This window comes from Manis pentadactyla, chromosome 5 (assembly GCF_030020395.1).
Source record: "Manis pentadactyla isolate mManPen7 chromosome 5, mManPen7.hap1, whole genome shotgun sequence".
In the NCBI taxonomy this organism is placed as follows: Eukaryota; Metazoa; Chordata; class Mammalia; order Pholidota; family Manidae; genus Manis; species Manis pentadactyla.
In genome coordinates, this window is record NC_080023.1 from 20813018 (window position 1) to 20832698 (window position 19681).

At 44.3% G+C, this 19681-nt stretch overlaps 2 long non-coding RNA genes across 4 annotated transcripts in view; one reads left to right on the forward strand and one right to left on the reverse strand.

Moving 5' to 3' along the window:
* Window positions 1–14173, reverse strand: part of LOC130683773 (uncharacterized) — a 32176-nt gene extending 18003 nt beyond the window's left edge. For both annotated transcript variants that reach the window (XR_008997708.1, XR_008997706.1), the window contains exon 1: window positions 14078–14173. This is a non-coding gene — a long non-coding RNA (uncharacterized LOC130683773). The remainder of the gene's footprint in view (window positions 1–14077) is intronic.
* The window catches only part of LOC118920119 (uncharacterized), a 48531-nt gene that overhangs the window by 8431 nt on the left and 20419 nt on the right, over window positions 1–19681 (forward strand). For both annotated transcript variants that reach the window (XR_008997704.1, XR_008997705.1), the window contains exon 2: window positions 3939–4028. This is a non-coding gene — a long non-coding RNA (uncharacterized LOC118920119). The remainder of the gene's footprint in view (window positions 1–3938; window positions 4029–19681) is intronic.

Here is a 19681-nt window from a genome sequence, read left to right on the forward strand (position 1 = left end):
ATGCTGTTTTCCAAGGATTATTGTTGTCATAAAACGGGCATACTGATGGATAGCCCCTGGAGATGATATAGCCAGGGATCTGGAGGTGATTTAGCAATGTCGTTGGGAACACAAACTTTGGTGCTAGGCATAGCCTTGGGAAAGGAATTTTCCATGTGCACACAAAGCTACATTGTAGCTGGGAGAATGGGTGATGCCAACACAAGACTCACAGCCAAGGCAGGCCAACCCTGTGGAATCTTAGCAGAAAGATCGATCTGGAGCATAGGGAGGGGCCAGGAAGGCAGGAGACCAGTTATTGCAATGGTCCCTCTGGGTGGTAATCCTCCAGTTCTATGTCAAGGTTTTCTGTACCCAAAGGGCAGGTGTGAGCAGCACACAACAGTTGTTGGAAATAAAAAACTCTCCATCCTTCAAGTCTGCTGGGCTGCCTCCTGTGCTCTCTGATAACCAGAGTGTGAACCTGAGAACTGGGACCTCTAGCTGCCCTGTTCACCAAAACCTGGGCTTTATCCCAGGTGCCTAAGCATAGCAGGTGGTTAACAAACACTCACTGAATGAACAAATCAAATGGATCAACTTTAAATTCCATTATAAATTTTATCTGCACAAAGTCTTTCTTCCCATCACCATGCTCAAAAGGTGTGAGGTTACAAACACTGACTCAATTCATTTAAAAAATACTTTTATAATATCAACAGAAATATTATAGAATGACTAAAAATTGAAAAAGGAAAAAAATTGCCCATAATTGCTGCTTTCAAAGTAACTGTTATGCTGCATGTTTCCCTCACATCTCAGTTCATGTGCTGGTCTAATTTTACACCTTTGCATTTATATGTCCATCCTATTTTGTTTCTTCTAATTTTTTTAAACCACAGAACATTATTTCATAAGTATTCTGTGTTACCACCCAATCTCCCTAATTATTTTTGCAGCACCCTATTACATAATCTTAAAGTCAGGGCTTCACAAATCCAATTCGTGCATCAACACTCTATAGTACCATTGCATATCTATTCAGGAGTTTCTTCCACCTTCTAAACAAGTCTCTTTCTATGCATCTCCTTCTGGCCTCCCCCCCATGTCTCCGCTTCTTTTCACAGCAGAACTTTCCTTAAGTGTTGTCTGTATCCCGTTCTTCTTGAACCACCTCCACTCAACCTTCATCCCACCACTTCACAAACTGCTCTTATCAAGTTGACAATGACCTTAATGGTGCCAGTGGACAGTTCCAGACCCCACCTTACTTAACCTATTTTCTCCTGAATTCCAAGACAATTCCCCTTATGTCCCTGACTGCCCTTCTCAGTTTCCTCAAGCTCCCAGTGTTGGCAGGTTCCAGAGTTGAGTCCACAGAGCTTGTCTTCCCTCTGTCTGTACTCACTCCCTTGCAGTCTCACCCTCGCTCCTGCTATCTGTGTGCCCTGGGGACTCCCAGTTCCCCGTCTGCAGCCCAGAACCTTCCTCTGATTTGCAGACTTTTCTAACCACCTGCCCATTGGGCGTCAGCACTTTCATTACTAATAGGCTTCATTCATAACCTTCACGTATTAAAAAATGAGTGAAACTCCTGACCCTCCTCTTTAACCTTCCTCTCCCAGAGTCTTCCCATCTCAGTAAATGGAAATTCTATCTTTCCAGTTGTTCTGACCAATGGTCTTGGCATCATCTTTTATTCTTCTCTTTCTCTTCCACCCTACTTCCAATCTGTCAATAAATCCAATGGTACTACCTAAAAATGTGTATAAAACCCAGTCACTTCTCATCCTCTCCACTTGTCAAAGCCACCATCCTATGACATCTGAATACTTTAAGAGTACCCTAACTTCATCCAGTTTTGCTCCCTACAGCTTATCCTCAATGCAGCAGTCAGCGTGAGTTCCTGTTAGTGTAAGTCAGAGGAGCTATGCTCCAAGCAGTCCAAAAGCATGCATGCCATCCTAGTCTGTTTAGGCTGCTATAACTAAACACTACAGAATGGGGGGTTTATAAATGCCAGAAATAAAGGCTGGAAATTGAAGATGAAGTGCTAGGGTCTGGTGGGGGCCCTCTTCTGGGCCACAGACTTCTTGTTTTATCCTCCCACAGTAGAAAGGGCGAGGAAGCTCTCTGGGGTCTCTTTTCTAAGGGAACTAATCCCATTTGTGATGTTTCTGCCCTCTTGACCTGATCACCTCCTGAAGGCGCCACCTCCTAATACCATCACATGGGCATTAGGATTTCAGCACAAACATTCAGACCATAGCGCATGCCGTCACTCACAGAATGAAAGCCTAAGTTCTCGGAGCCTGCAAACGCTTCTACATCTGACATCCACACCTGGACCTTGTCTTTGCTCTCATCCCAGCTTACTCCACTATCCTTAAACAGAATTCCTTACTGTTATTCATACACCATGCTTCTACCACAGGACCATTGAACTTGCAGATTTCTCTGTCAGAAATGCTCTTTCCAGAGATACCTGACCTTCCAACTCTTTCCAATATTTGTTCAAATATGAGGGCTTCTCTGACTACTCTGAAAAGCAGTGAAAAGGGCGGTCCAATCCTCTCCTTTCCTATTTCTCTTGCTTGCCTTATGTCTTTTTATATGATCCTACCATATAGTTTACTTACTCATTTTTGTACTGTGACCCTGAGATAGAGATTTTTATCCTCTCTTGTCCACTGCTCTATATGCCACTACACTTGAACAGGCCTCTGTTCTGTCATTCATATGCCATGCTCAGTGTCTAGAACAGTGTTATGACATATATTTGTTGAATGAATTAATCTGGGGTCTAGCACCAGAGAGTTAAAAGTGTCACCCATACAACATGAGAACGCAGAGCCCGACAATGAAGAGCAGGAGCTGCATCTGTGCCTCTATTGTGCATTCATCGCAGTGATCCAGCCATCACAGCTAGCCTCAGGACACAGCTGTCAGCTATTTGAGGGTGAAGACTGTTGTATCATCCCTGAGCTTTTTTCTTTTCAGCTTTATCAAAGTGTAACTGACAAATTAAATTGTAATATAATCAGTGTCCAAAGCAATGCTTTTATATACATAAACCATTCCTATACTCCTACCACCCAGCAAGAGGCCTGCAGTATAATAGTTGCTCATTAAATATTTGTTGATTGTTAAAAAGCAAGAAAAGGACTCCTGAAAATAGAGTCTGGAAATACTCATAACCAGCTTTATCGCTTTCCCAGTTTTGCCTTGGCCCAGCTGTATACTAAATTTATTCACTTGTTTACTTAATCAGTCAACAAATGCAGCTTTGCAAAATCATGTGATGGTTATTATTATAAACAGTGTTTCTCCAAAGGAAAATGCAAAGACTGATTCCTCTAACTCTTTCCCTAGAAGTGTTTTTGTTCCAAAGAGAAACTTCAATGCGCCCATCCAGTCAGCACGAATGTCAAATGCACTCTGTCTGGCCAAGCACAGGGCGTTTTTAGCTCCATTCCCTGCTCCAGAATTTGGAACAGCATTTCCCTCCCCCACCAGAGTGCATTGATGGCTGCTCACCACACAGCAGATGTGTGGTCACACACAATTAAGTGGGTGCAGGCCGTTGGTAGACAGACGGCATGAAATATGCACAAATGAGCCAACAAGCAAACAGTGGAAACCGGAGAGGCGAGATGGCTATGCGCGCCCCACCACTTGCAGAAGGCTGACATCGCTTTCTTTCCTCATTTCCTCGCACTTGCTCAGAGCAGCACCAATCGCCCTGCTAGTGCTATAGTCTCTCTGGTTTGCACACAAGACACCAGGAGAGAGACCAAGAAGCTCACCTTGCCTGTGAGTAAGAGGAACCGTTCTTCATGCCACTGACCTTTTGGTGACACCTGAGTGTAGTTATTGTAGGAGTTCAACAGCAGTAGATATTTTGGCGGAACCTCCTATTCAGATTGAGCAGTTGACTTGATAATTCATGTCTCTTCTAGAGGAAGAAATGCTTCCAAAGGAAAATGAAACTGCCATCTTTGCACCAGCTCAGTCCTCATCCCAGAGGGGCCTGTTCCAACCGCGTTCTGGTCTGTGCCCATTCGGTTCCTTTGGGTTTTTTCTGCATTGTTGTATTTTAAGCAGACAGTATGCAGTTGTAGTCACAATTGTGTGACAGTTGGGGGAGGACATGCTACTGGATTCTAGTGGGTAGAGTCCAGGGATACTACTAAATATCCTATCATTCACAGGACAGACCCCACAACAAAGAATGATCTGGCTCCAAGGTCAACAGTGGTGAGGCTGAGAGCTCTGTGCCAAGTGAAAGCAGGTTCCTAGGCTACACACTGCGTAATTCCATTTCCCTGACGCTCTGTACGAGGCCAAACGACAGAGAAAGAAAATACACCAGTGGGAGCCAGGAGCTAGGGCTGAGGGAGAGGGCTGACTTCCAAGGGGCACAAGGGAATTTATGGCATGGAGATGTTCTCTATCTTGAGTGTGGTGGTGGTCCCACATATGTATGTTTGTCAAAACACACAGGACTGTACACTGAAAAGGTAAATTTCATCGATATAAATCATACCTGTAACAAACAAACAAAATGAAGCAATTTGAACCAAAGAAACTATGGAGAAGATGGGAAAAAGTAGCCACCAAAAATCTGGGAAACAGGGGTCAATGTGGTAAGACAAGAAATGAAGGGAAACACAGAAAGACATATATATATTTTTAACACTAAATTATTGACTTCCCTTCAGCAAATGACACCTTATCAAAAGCGACTTTTTTGTGATGGACTAAAACCTTTATAAAACAGCTTGATTGAGGTATAAGTATCATGCAGGGAACTTCACAGACTTAAAATGTATAATTTGCTATGTTTTAACTTACATACCTGTTAAACAACAGTCATGATCGTAGTGAATACATCCATCACTTTCGAAAGTTTCCTGCTGTCCCTGAATAGCCCTTCCCTCCCGGGAAAATAACAACAGCACCAAAGTCATAGAGTTGGTGTGAGAATTTACATGAGATTCGAGGGGAGAGAGAGAGCCTCGTATACCCCTTGCCTTTTTACTCTGTGTGGAGGGAGCTTTTGTGGAATGACAAGAACTGAGTAGCAGAGCGCCTGGATCCCATGGCTAGATTTACTGCTTATTCTTGGTATTGGATGCAAAGGAGTTGAAGATTTAAAAAGTCCCATAAGCAATGATAATGTGCTCAGTAAATGCTTGTTGAATGAATGAATAAATGCAACAGATCTGTGAGATTAAAAATCTGGCTTTAGAGACCAGAATAACACAGTGGAAGAAACAGAGACAAACAGAAGACATGATATAATCACATGGCACTAAATACAAGTGCATTTTAACTAAAATATATATCAAATCAAATTTGTGTTCTTTCCCATAACACACACTCTTCTTCCTGAGATCCCTGATCTGGAAGCCTCGAATGCCCATTCCTCAAGGTCACACTCAGTTCTGTAGACATCCATTCCTGCTGATTCCCTTCCTCTCTGGAAGCTTTCACCTCCTCTTCACCTCCATGGCAAGTTCAGCTCTCATCCGCTCTTACATGGGCTCTGCAGTAGTCCTCTTAGCCTTTCACTTCTAGTCTTTCTTCTCTGAAGCCTAAACCTTTCCTAAAACGCCCCAGTACTTTCCTGCTCCAAACCTCTACTAACTTTTCATTCCCCTAAGTTAAAGCTTCACTTCCTTTTCATTACCTGGACTAAGTTTAGCTTGTCAGTCTGACCCACACATGAAGTTTTGTCCATACCTATGTATTCACCTTTCTCCAAATATACCACAATCATTCCTTTCTCTGAAACATTTTTCCTTAAATTTTTTTTATTAAGGTATCATTGATATACACTCTTATGAAGGTTTCACATGAAAAACATTGTGGTTACTACATTCACCCATATTATCAAGTCCCCCCCATGCCCCACTGAAGTCACTGTCCATCAGTGTAGTAAGAGGCCATAGAGCCACTACTTGTCTTCTCTGTGCTACACTGTCTTCCCCATGACCCTCACACACACCATGTGTACTAATCATAATACCCCCTCAATCCCCTTCTCCCTCCCTCCCCACCTGCCCTCCCCCATCCCTCCTCTTTGATAACCATTAGTCCCTTCTTGGAGTCTGTGAGTCTGCTGCTATTTTGTTCCTTCAGTTTTGCTTTGTTGTTACACTCCACAAATGAGGGAAATCATTTAGTATTTGTCTTTCTCTGCCTGGCTTATTTCCCTGAGCTTAATACCCTCTAGCTCCATCCATATTGTTGCAAATGGTAGGATTTGTTTTCTTTTCATGGCTAAATAGTATTCCACTGTGTATATGTACCACCTCTTCTTTATCCATTCATCTACTGATGGACACTTAGGTTGCTTCCATATCTTGGCCATTGTAATTATTGCTGCAATAAACATAGGGATGCATATGTCTTTTTGAATCTGAGAACTTGTTTTCTTTGGGTAAATTCCTCGGAGTGGAATTCCTGGGTCAAATGGGATTTCTATTTTTAGTTTTTTGAGGAACCTCCATATTGCTTTCCACAATGGTTGAACTAGTTTACATTCCCACCAGCAGTATAGGAGGGTTCCCCTTTCTCCACATCCTCACCAGCATTTGTTCCTAGTCTATTCAATGCTGGCCATCTTAACTGGTGTGAGATGATATCTCATTGTGGTTTTAATTTGCATTTCTCTGATAATTAGTGATGTGGAGCATCTTTTCATGTGTCTGTTGGCCATCTGAATTTCTTCTTTGAGAATTGTCTGTTCATATCCTCCACCCATTTTTTAATAGGGTTATTTGCTTTTTGGGTGTTGAGGCATGTGAGTTCTTTACATATTTTGGATGTTAACCGCTTGTCGGATATGTCATTTACAAATATATTCTCTCATACTGTAGGATGCCTTTTTGTTCTACTGATGATATCTTTGCTGTACAGAAGCTTTTTAGCATGATGTAGTCCCATTTGTTCATTTTTTATTTTGTTTCCCTTGCCTGAGGAGATGCTTTCAGGAAAAAGTTGCTCATCTTCATATTCAAGAAATTTTTGCCTACATCTCCTTCTAAGAGTTTTATGGTTTCATGACTTACATTCAGGTCTTTGATCCATTTTAAGTTTACTTTTGTGTATGGAGTTAGACATTAATCTAGTTTCATTCTCTTGCATGTAGCTGTCCATTTTGCCAACAACAGTTGTTGAAGAGGCTGTCATTTCCCCATTGTATATATATGGCTCCTTTATCATGAATTAATTGACCATATATGCTTGGGTTTATATCTGGGCTCTCTATTCTATTCCACTGGTCTATGGGTCTGTTCTTGTGCCAGTACCAAATTGTCTTGATTACTGTGACTTTGTAGTAGAGCTTGAAGTCAAGGAGTGTAATCCCCCTGGTTTATTCTTCCTTATCAGGATTGCTTTGGCTATTCAGGGTCTTCTGTGGTTCCATATGAATTTTAGAACTGTTTGTTCTAGTTCATTGAAGAGTGCCATTGATATTTTGATAGGGATTGCATTGAATATGTAGATTACTTTAGGCAGGATGGCCATTTTGACAATATTAATTCTTCCTATCCATGAGCATGGGATGTGTTTCCAGTTATTGGTGTCTTCTTTAATTTCTCTCATGAGCATCTTGTAGTTTTCAGGGTATAGATCTTTCACCTCATTGGCTAGGTTTATTCCTAGGTATTTTATTCTTTTTGATGCAATTGTGAATGGAATTGTTTACTTGATTTCTCTTTCTGCTAGTTCATCATTATATATAGGAATGCCACAGATTTCAGTGTATTAATTTTGTATCCTGCAACACTGCTGAATTCAGTTATTAGATCTAGTAGTTTTGGGGTGGATTCTTTAGGGTTTTCTATGTATAATATCATATAATCTTCAAACAGGGACAGTTTAACTTCTTCCTTACCAATTTGGATGCCTTTTATTTTCTTTGTGTTGTCTGATTGCCATGGCTAGGACCTCCAGAACTATGTTAAATAAAAGTGAGGTCAGTGGGCATCCTTGTCTTGTTCCCGATCTTAAAGGAAAAGCTTTCACCTTCTCACTGTTAAGTATGATGTTGGCTGTGGGTTTGTCATATATGGCCTTTATTATGTTGAGGAACTTGCCCTTATACCCATTTTGTTGAAAGTTTTTATCATGAATGGATGTTGGATTTTGTCGAATGCTTTTTCTGTATCTGTGGAGATGATCATGTGGTTTTTGTCCTTTTTGTTGATGTGATGTATGATGTTGATGGATTTTTGAATATTGTACCATCCTTGCATACTTGGAATAAATCCTACTTGATCATGATGGATGATCTATTTGTATTTTTTAATTTGATTTGCTAATTTTTTTTTAGTATTTTTGCATCTATGTTCATAAGGGATATTAGTCTGTAATTTTCTCTTTTGTGTTGTCTTTGGTTTTGGTATTAGAGTGATATTGTCCTCATAGAATGTTTTCCTTAATTTTTAAAAATTGTGATAGGATCTATATAACATAAAACTTATAATTTTAGCCATTTTTAGCTGTGCATTTCTGTGACATTAAGTATATTCACATTGTTCTGCAACCATCACCACTTTCCATCTCTTAAACTTTTCATCATCTCCAGCTGAAACTTTGTCCCCATTAAGCACTAACTTCCCATTTCTCCTTTCCCAGGATCCTGGTAACCACCACCATTCTACTTTCTGTTACTATGAATTTGGCTATTCTAGGTATCTTATATTAATAGAATCATGCAATGTTTGTTATTTTGTGTCTTTTATTTTATCACATGGCATAATGTCTTCAGGGTGCATCCATGTTGTAACATATGTCAAAATTTCATGCCTTGTTAAAGTTAGATAATATTCCATTGCATGTAGAGGCCATATTTTGTTTATCCCTTCAACTGTCAATGAACAGCTGGGTTGTTTCCATCTTTTGGCTGTTGTGGATAATGCCACTTTGAACACTGGTGTAGTATCTATTTTTCTGCCCATGTCTTTTTATGTTACATGTTCTTTTTGGCTGGAGACTCAGCCCATAGGTATCTTTGATCCCTCTTTTTGAAAAACTCCTATTGATCCACAAAGAACCATTTCAAAAGTCCCTCTCATGATCTAATCAAGGAGAGGAGGCCATGCCCTCCTCTGCACTCCCTCAGCCCACATACTATGCTTTCTTACAGTTCTTCCTTCATTGAATCACACTGTATTCCTGCTTTACTAAACTATAATTCAGTAAAAAGGAAGCTTACCTTGTTTATCTTTTTCCTCCAGATAACATGCCTAGCCCAATGTTGGAGCTCCATAAATATGTAAGAACAACTATTTTAGGGATTGCCTCTGGGCTCTTCAAGCCCAACCTCTGTTGGAACTCAAGGAGTATTAGTCAGTGTTGACTTTTATTGTCCATTTGCTCCAGGGAAAGATCCAACACAGTGATCCAAACTTAGAAGTACTTTCGGGCTGCCACAGGGTCCTTATGTCCTTGGAAGTCTCTGATGAAGTGACTCACCATGTTTAACCACTCTGAAATGCAACCCTTTTGACCCTGTTACACATCTACCTACACAGCCCTGATGGGAAGGCTCAAGCCAGCTGAACTTTCCTTTGTATTTTCAACCTGGCCAACTCATACCTTTCTACTTGAGCCCAAGGCTGAGAACCTGGGGAACAGAGTGAGTTTTAGAGTTGGAATGAACTCCCATTTCAGAATTAAAAAGCGTTTTCTCAGCTCTTTGAAGAGCCACTCTCCTACAGGCAAATAATTTAGTAATTACAGGAGAGTCATGGGAAACCTAAAAGATATGTCTTAGCTCCCCAGCCACCCTCCATTTCCCCCTTTCCCTGGCTCTTCTCCCACCCTCTCAGCTCAGTCTTTCCTTCCCAGATATCCTAGTGTGTAATCTTGGCTTTTTCTTTGCCTATGATTTGGACTGTCAGAAAGGAGAAAGCATCTCACCTGCCTGAGATAATGATATGTCCAACATATCATTATGCACAGGATTTATGTTGCATATCCATTCATTCCTTTACTGACTTTTGTCCTCCATACTGGAGGAATCCAGGTATAGGCTCACATATGTGAGGGGGGAACAGTTGGGGGGTGGTCCCTCCAGTAACCAGGGAAGCACATGCACACATGGGTGCTTATACCTGTGAAGAAAGTTCACTCACCTCCTAATAAAGTTCAAGTATTATAGTCTAGCCCACTTCGAGTCTGGAGTGTGCTGAGGAGTCTCAAGTGGACTACTTGGACAGCTCAACTCTCCCCATGTCATAGTAACCTCTAAAATATTGGAACTAGGGGGAGGGAAACTACTTTTCCTTCTGCACTTCTAGGTGCTTGGCCAAGACAACCCTGTAAAAAAAAGACAGATTAAGAAGAAGAAAAAATAAAAACAAGTTTAATATTAAATCTTCTGTATACATAGAGATCCAGGAAAACTGAGTAACTCCTGCAATGGCCAAGCCACCACCTTAAATACCATTTCTAACTAAAGACAAAAGAAGATATTGGGGTGAGCTAGTTATAATAACAAGAGCATGGTTATGTAGATATAAGTCCATGTTTTCTCCATTGATAAGTTTCTAGAGATTTAGAATTATCCTTTTCTTTGTTCAGGAAAGGAGATACCCTTAAAAAAGATTTCCCTTATACATGTACACATCTCTGACAAAAGGTTAATTCATACTCCACTATCAGAGCTTCTCCTGTATCTGCTTTTTTTGAAAAATAATCAGCTTAAAATAATCCTTATGCCAAAGAGACATATTTTGGGGTGGCAACCTCATCTCCCCTTCAGGACAACTCCACAGCCACCCTTCAGCCAGCAGAGTTCCCGAGAAGCTCCTGCTTGGATCCTATCTCAATTCCTTCCTAGCTCCTTGAGTTTTTCATTTCCTCTTCCCACACTTCCCCTCGCCATCACAGCATGCCCCTCCCTGGGGTCAGTCACTCTCTGCTGCACCAGTCCGGCTGCTGGATGGGGGTCAGAAGGAACTTGGGGTCTTGCAGGTTGAAGAGGAGAAATAAAAAGTTAAGATGGACATCTGTTCTGATATTGGAAGGTCTGAAAAACATTCCACGTATGTCTCCACGTATAAAAGTAAATCAGTGAGCAGAGTTTCAGCACCTACTTGTGGCATAGAGGTGCTTCTTAAGTTACATTAAACAGTGTGTAACTCTCTCAGTCTTGGAGGAAACAACTCTGAAAGTTGGGGGCCGGGGAGCAAGAAGAGAAGAGAAGCCCATCCTGTCCATAGTGAAGATGAAGGAGAGGGAGATGGATCACCAAGGATACAGGTGCAGCCATCATGAGGCCTTGAGCCAAGCCAGCGGCTCCAGGCCTAGATAACTGGCTTGTTGGCTATGAAAAACTAGAGCGGGTTTTAGGAAAAGATAATTACCACTTTAGGCTGGGCTGATTTTGAGATGGCATTATCAACTCTTACCTGCTTATACTAGGGTGTGTACATCTGACTGTAGTCTTGCTTTGAAGGCAAACTGACCAGACCTGATCATAGGCTTCTTAGTCCTCTTAGCGAGAGGCCAAAGTCCTCAGTGTGACCTGCTGTACCTCGCAGGCATTGCCCCTGCCCACTCTCTAGTCTGCCTCCTTGTAGTCTCTTTCCTGATGGACAGTGCACTCTGTTAGGCCAGGCGATACATCTGTCTTGCTCTTGACTTCATCTGCAATGCCTGTCACATAGCTGGTTCTGGAGACAAAGGTTAGGAGAGAAAGAGAAGGGAAGAATGAATAGCATCCACCTGGAGATTCTAGCAGGTAGTTTGAGCTATAAATTTGTGACTATTTGCACAAAGAAGTGCGAGAAAATACATTTGTATATAGTGAAGAGAGATGGTAGCAGGGGACAACCCATTGGGGAAAAAGACATTTCAAGTGGCCCCATGAGTGAGGAAGGATAAACAACCCCAAAGGAGGCTGGCTAAGAAGGTGCTATGACATCTTACTATGCTGATGGACAGTGACTGTAATGGGGTATGTGGTGGGGACTTGATAATAGGGGGAGTGTAGTAACCACAGTGTTGCTCATGGAAACCTGAGCATAAGATTATATATCAATGACACCTATTTAATAAAAAACAAACAAACAAAAAAGAAGGTGCTATGAATGGCATAGTCAGGGGACCAGCAGAGAGCTGAAGGTAACAGGAAGGAGTGTCAAATGCTACCAACAGAGATCATGGTGGGGAAGTTTTAGCTTTTAAGACTAAAGACACTCAGCCACAACAATGCATTGGATTAGTTCCTGGTTTGGGAAAAAATAAAAGTAAAGTTAGCTATGTGGATATCTGGAGGAAGACCCTTCAAGGAGAGGGATCAGACAGTGTGAAGCCCTCAGAGGGGGACCATGCCCAGCCTTTTCAAGGAATGGCAAGGGCCAAGTGTGGCTAGAGGGAGGTGAGAAAGTTTAATGGAAGGTATAGTGTGTAGGGTCATTGTAAAGACTTTGGGGTTGACCCAGTTTTCAACTTGTTAAGTTTGAAATGTCTATTTGACATCCAAGTGGACATGTTGAGTAGACCATTGGGTACACAAGTCAGGAAGTTCAGTGGAGAAGCTAGGAAAGGAGATCAAAATTTGGGAGCCATTAGTACATTTAGCGATTCCAAAGCCACAAGACTAACGAAATCACCAAGGGAATAAGTGTAAAGAGAAATTTCCAGGAGTGTGCATTGGGGTTCTCCAAGGCAAGAGGTCAGGAGAAAACGAGGGGCCAGCCAAGGCTATTCTGAAGGACTGGCCAGCACCAAGGAGGAGCACCCAAAGAAAGCAGTAGGGTGAAGCCCAGTGAGGACAGGGTCTCCAGGAGGATGTGCTTGTCCTCTTGCTGGAGGTCAGAGATTATGCCTGAGACTTGAGTTTATCCTCCCAAGGCTGACCTTGGTCATAGTAGGGCAGCTTTGGTAGGTGCAGTGGGCAAAATCCCGACCAGCTGGGGTGCAGGAGAAATTAGGAAGGGAGTAATTGAATACCATCAGCTACACAACTGAAACGGGAGCAGAGAGATGGGGTCACAGCCAAAGGCGAAGTGAGGTCAAGAGAAGTTTTTGGCTTTTAAGGGCTTTTCTGTTTTTGCTTTAAGATTGGAGAAACGATAGTGAGTCTGTCTGCTAAGTGAGTGAAGTAGTGCGTAACTCAGTGCAGATATGGGTCAAGCGAAGGTCCTCCCCTTTGGAGGAGGTCTGAGCAGGTTTATAGACTGAGAGCCAGGTCATGGGTGATACCCTGGAGAAGAGATAACAGGAGAGGCTAGATAACAAGGCAGCTGGCCTCCCTGCCTCCAGTGGCTGTGTCCTACCCTCCCATTGACACCAGAATCTGGCATCCCCCACAGCCGCTTTGCCTGGAGCCCAGTTAAGGCAAAGATACAAATTTGCAGGCCACGGCCCCATGAAGTCTGGCCTGAGGACTGCAGCCCATTTGGAAAACGTTTTGATTTCATTTGTGTTTTTCAATTTGATTATTAAGTGCTATTTGCACATGGACAGGGGGACGGTCTGTTTTTATTCGCTGAGCCCCCTTCCTCCCTGGCCTGCGTGCCTCCCTGGTGAGTAATGGGGAGGCTGCTTTTCTGGAACACAAGGGAAAACTTCCAGCAAATTGCAAAAGCATGTTCCTTCCTTGAAAAATCCTTTCACACTTGTTTTTTTACTCTGTTTGTAAAGTTCATGAAAAGCCTCCATAAGTACTTTAAAAGGCCTCAACTTTCTTTGTTCTCCCTGTTGAACTTTCTTTTCCTTTCTTAGGGGGTTATGTAATTTAAAGGCATAATAAACAAAACATACAGCCAGAGGATGGAGCGGTGTAATGAGGGGATGAAGCAAACTTTAGAAATATCAGGGGTTTGCAGGTTGGAGGTTCTGCGGGGGCGGAAATTCCACGTGCAGTTTCAGGAGATGACAGCCTAGCACTTCCTCAAGACCTCTTAAATTTGTTTCTGAAGTTATTAGCATTTAACACAGCATGAGGGCAGCAGGGCAGGCAGAGAGAGCAGAATAATAAAGGCTCAGGAAGAGCCACAGATCCTTTTAGATACATTTCAGGGGCCTGAAACATAAGGGGAGTGGGAGATGGGAAAACAAGAAACTGTGATACCTGTTGTTGATAATTTGCAAAGAAGGTTCTCAGGGCAAGCTGGAGGGTGTCATCTGGGCTGAGAAAGGCAGATAGTTGTTAAAGGGATGCAGACCGTGTAAGGAGTTCCTTCTGCAGAGAGAGACATCGTTCTGCTTTGGGTCACTGTCAGACTAGGAAGCTTTCTGAATATGGGCAGGGGGAGGAAGGAGCAGGAGGACTGGGCTCCTGAGGCTCAGGGCTGCAGCTCCCAGGGCTAGCCAGGGGGCACCCTGGCATGGGGGGGCGGGGGGGCTCTATGGCGGTGCTCAGGGCAGCACCCTGTGCCTCAGCTGGTTACTGATCTGTTCCCTGATACTGGGACCAGCCTGTCCCCAGTATCTGAGTCTATCTATGACTGTATGTCTGTCCTCTCTGTCATTAGCCCTCTTGGCCCCAAAGTTGGTAAAATAGTGATGGTGCCCACCCCCCGCCCCATCCTTATTTATCTCCTGTAACACCTGCTTCCCTCCGGGATGCTCTGCACTTCATTTCCCTCATTCACCCACCAGAAAGAACTCTCAAGAAGAGATTGAGAAGAGGCAGGAAGGTATATTTTGACAAAGGCCTGAGATAGAAAAACACCATTTTGTTCCCCTGGTGAACTGAAGACGTGGAGAATGGGCAGAAAGGGTGGGAATGGAGGGCCTTCTCCAGCCCTTGAAATCCTGGGGTACACGCTGTCCCCTGATGGCTGCCATGCCCCTATTCCTTCCTAATCCAATAACCAGCTCTTGGGGACAGAGACCCAGCCTAACTAGTGGTGTCTGCCTGGGGTTCTGGGATGTTCCCACGGGGCTGGTTACCCAGCACTGGCCCCGTAAGTGACAGAAAAAAGCCTCACGTCTCCTGTGAGCCTGGGAGAACAGCAGCGCCTCCTATCCCTCCCTCAGGGGCTGGCCTGCACTCAAGGACCCCCTGTCAGCCTGGCTGCTCCCTGGCTCTCCCTCTACCCGTCTGGCCAGTTGTCTCCTCTTTGTCCCACCTTCTCCTCGCCCCCTCTCTCTTCCTCTTCCTCTTTCTGCCCCTCTGACCTCCAGATTCCCCCTCTCCTTTCCACTCCCTTTGGCAGAGGGCCGGGGAGTAACTGGGAGTTGGCCCCAAGCTCTGGACCAGTTTCTTGCTAAGCCGCGGTTTCCCCCCAGGGCCCTCACCGCACTGCACACTTGGGGCTTTTTCCCCTGAAACAGCCTATGGGCACTAAGGGGAGGCTGGGACAGTAACTGTCTTTTTTTGCTCCAGCTCCATGTACAGCCACCACCCACTCATACCCTGCTTCCCCTGACGTGACCTTCTATATTTATCTCCATTTTGCAAATGGAGAAACGGAGGCTGGGAGAGATGAATTTACCTGCTCTTCAGAACTCCTGCTACCATAACTGCACCTAAGGAGTCACTTTATAAATGCATCTAATTCTGCCTTCATAGGAAAAATCTGGTCAGCATGGTGGCATCAGGGTTACTAACCTTCAGTTCTCTGATCCACCCACCTTGCACTTCTCTCACTGAGACTCCCAGTTTCCTCATGCTTGCACTGTCCCTTCCTCCAGCCCCATTTAGCATAAGCTTTGTGCATGCTGTGGCTCTTTGCATATCCCAGGCTGCACTAGAACACTGAGAAGAGTGAGATTGTGTTTGACTCACTTCCCAACATCTCAAGCTTTCCTGGTCAGCCACTTGAATGTACAATGCATTTGTATGTCCTTGCAATGGAACTGTTTCTGCTTTGCATAGGCAAGGCTGTCACCCCTTTGCAGCCCATCTGCTCCCTCGATTAGCTTGCATATAGGGAAGCTAGTGAAGTTGTATTAAATGCAAAGGAGGTCATCACTTTGAAATGTCCTGGTGGAGACATCTGAGCCAGAACCCTGTGATTATTCATCCGAACTGACTGGTCCTGTACAGGTTGATGAGTGAAAGCAAACTTTGTTCAAGCAGCCAAGAGAAGCCATCCCCTTTTGGCCCCTGGAAAGCTCTGTTTAGGGCATGCTGGTTTGTATGCACACTGATAGCTGTTTAATATCTGGGCTGATGGGCTTGATAGAGTGGTTGCCACACAGCCAGCACACGCAGCCCAGCATGGTTAGGAGGGAGTGTTTACGGGGCTCACCGCTAATGACTCCCATTTATGGGACATGTGTGGAGCAGCTGACTGGGGCCGGCCAAGGCAGGACATCAATAAGGCCTGGGTTTCATAGCCCGGCTGCACGCACAGGCTTTCCTGAGCAGCTGCAGGGATGGTTCTGGCACTAGCTGCTGGGGAATCCAAGGCTCCCCGGAATTCAGGCCTTTTAGTGCTAACAGTGTCCTGACAAAGATGCCTTTGCTAGGGAAGCTGTTGGCCAGACTGATTGGATGAAGCCAATAATAGTAAATATTGCTCTTGTAATAATTAAAATTAACATTTATTGTTCACTTGCCTCATGCCAGGCATTGTAGAAAGCATGCACGTATATATTTGTTTCTTTCATTTAATCCTCAAACAAGAATCCGAGTTTAGTACTATTTCTTTGTTTGCTTTATCTTCATTGTACAGAAGAAGAAATAGGCTCAGAGAGATAGAATATCTTGCCCAAGGCCACAGAGCTCAAGTTTAAATCCTGGTGGTCTAACTCCAGGGCCCAGTTACTTAGGGGTGGAAAAGTTAATTCTAGAAGTTCACTCACACATCATTTTAGATCACAGTTATGGTAGGATGGCAGAGCAGTTAAAAATATGTATTTTGGTATTAAAAAGACATAGATTTGAGCTCTAGCTCTGCCCCTTACAAGTTAAATTCCTTAAGCCTCAGTTTCCCCACTAAAAGTAGAGATAGTAGTAACACCTACCAGAAAGGTATAGAAAGCCTTAACCAAGTGCCCACCACAGAATAAGCTGCCAGTGAATGGGTAGCAATGCATTCCACTCAACCTCCACCCCCTGAGTTCAGTGGAACCATGAATCTGAGTTGGGCCCTAGAGGCAGGAGTGTGAGCTAGAGCTCTGCTTCTGCAACTTTCCAGATGAGCCCTTAGATAAGTCGTACAACCACCCTAAACCTTCATTTGCTCACCATAGAATGAGGCAATAATAGGACTGATACAAATAGGAGCAATTGCAATTGGGGTGTCAAGGACCACACAGAGTGGGTGTAATGGAAATGCTTTTTGCATCTTCCAAGGCACATGGAAATGTTACTTGCTGTCTTTGGAAACCCTGGTTGGATTTCTCCCTTTTGAGCACAGCCACCCCTCACATTGCACGTAGTTATGAGCAGCAAAGGAATCAGAAACCTGATCTTCGAAGTTCCTCTGCACTCTGGGGGGAAGAGAGGACCAACAAAAATAAAGCATTCATTAAAAACAAAAGTGACATGGCAATATACACACATACTTGTAGATAATCACTTACAGCCGCATGGAGACCCGTGAAGGGGCTGTAGGGTTCTGCCAGAGAGCTTGGGAAGACATCTGGGAGGGTTTCTGGAAAGGATGGGGTGGGTGTGGGAGGGCATTTAGGGCAAAGGAAGGAGGTTGCCCTCTGGAGTGGGAACATGAGTTCACTGCTTTTTCATCTTGTATTCCCTGCATCCAGCACACAGTAGGTGCTCAATGTGTGCTTGCTGAATGAGAACAGGAAGTGGAAAGAGGGAGTTCAAAGCAGGGGAAGTGAACAAACAGTGTGGTGGTGACTCAGAGGTAGGGCAGGCGCTCCACTAACTGCTGAAGCCATGAGTTTATTTTTCATTAGGGTTTTCTGCCAGGGCCGGGGCCCTGCAAAGCCCGGAGAGAGAGAGAGAGAGAGTGGCAGCCTTTGAACAGGCAGCGCTGTGCTTTTTCACTTCCATGTGTACCTTACACACACACAGCTTCTGACATGGGATACCAGCACGAGGCTGCTGAGAAAGCATGAACACTTTTGGTTGCCTCCCCCAGAGCTGTGTCCCTCTTCTTACTTGCTTACAGCACCTCAATGCTGTTATGATCGCTTCCCCAGGAGTGGTTACTGTGGTAGCTTTGTGGGATGTCAGCTGGGCTAGCCTGGAGTTTGTTTCCCAGAACCCCCTTTCCTGCATGTTCCCAGCTGGGCCATGAGGGAGATCTTCGCCTAAGATTTGGAAGGCAGATGCAATCTCGGTAGGTTGGGTCACCAAGCTCATCTCATTGTTGAGGATTCGTGGCCAGGCCCGCAACTGATTCACCTTTTCTGAATCCCCCTTTGGTCTCCAACGCCACAGATCTCAGTGACAAAGAGCACCAGCTTCTCCTACAGGACATCAAGATCAAGGCCATGAGAAATGACCTGGTTCCACTCCATCCTTGTGGGGGTCCAGCTTACTCTCTCCCCCTTTACACCCATCTTCCCTTCCCCACTTCCTCTCCTGTGGTCTTTGAAGCTGCAGCATCAGATGCAAAGGCAAGAGGCCTGTAGAGAGGGTTTAACCAGCTCTCACATTTGCGGAAGGTCAAAGCCCTGCAACAAATCCGATTGTTGATTTAAACGGAGAACTGCTTTTTAGTGGTTCTGCAATTCCGATTGAACCCTGACTGATACAGAGACCCATAGACACCATACCCCAGCTCAGGGTGAATTCTGAGCCGACCATGGCGTCCCCAGTCTGCTTGTTGGGGATGGATTTAGGTGTAGGCGTATGACCTGGTTCTAGGCAGTGATGGAAACTCCAGTAGGGGGCAGAGGTACCCCTAAACTGGAAAAGAGACACATAAAAAAGACTGTGCTCTTCTTCTACTAGATTACTTGTCTGGACAACATAGTTGGAACTGAGGTAACCATTATAAACATGTTGGGGTGTTATCCAATGAAATAACCTGAAGACCAAGATAGAGAGAAAAGATGGGAAGAATCTGTGTCCTTGAAGGCATAGTGGAGCTGATGGGTTCACCTCCTCAAAGCTGCCTCTACTGTTGGAGTCCCAGTTATGTGCGGTAATTCATTTTCTCATTGTTTAAACCAGTTAAGGCAGGGTTTCTATTTCTTGTTGCCAAAAACATCCTAGTCCAATCCTCACCCCAAAAAGGAGCCTCAGACTTTCTTCTTGCAATGGATCCATCCATTAAGAGGTTTTCCAAAAGGGAAATGATCAGCTTGGAATAAGTGTGGTATCTGGCCTCCCAGAGCTTAGTCTTCACATCAGAAGGAATGCAAGATGAACACTCCAACCATCAATAGAGGATTTAAAAGTAAGCAGTAGATTATAAGATTACCAAAATGGTTTCCAGAATAAAGCCCAAGGAAAAGTGGGGTAAGGCTTTCATTATGGTAGTTAGGAAAATAAGGCCTATCAATAGGATGCAACAAAGCCCAATTCAAAGAGGCCCAGTCTTTACTTGTCATCTCTCAGCTCCCCCTTAGGCTTTGTGATGCTGTAATGGTACTTGGCAAGCCACATTTCACAGACCCTCATGCCTGCTGGCTTCCTGTGAGGTTCTACCGATAGGAGGCACTAGAAGGAGACTGGGAGGTAGTGTCTCTCGGGCAGCAGTAGACAGTGGGCCGTCCAGAGCTCCTGCAGCACGCCCCTGTAAAGCAGCTGGAGCCTACCGTCAGCCATGGCCTGCCGGGAGCAGAGGACCCGCTGCACGTGCCC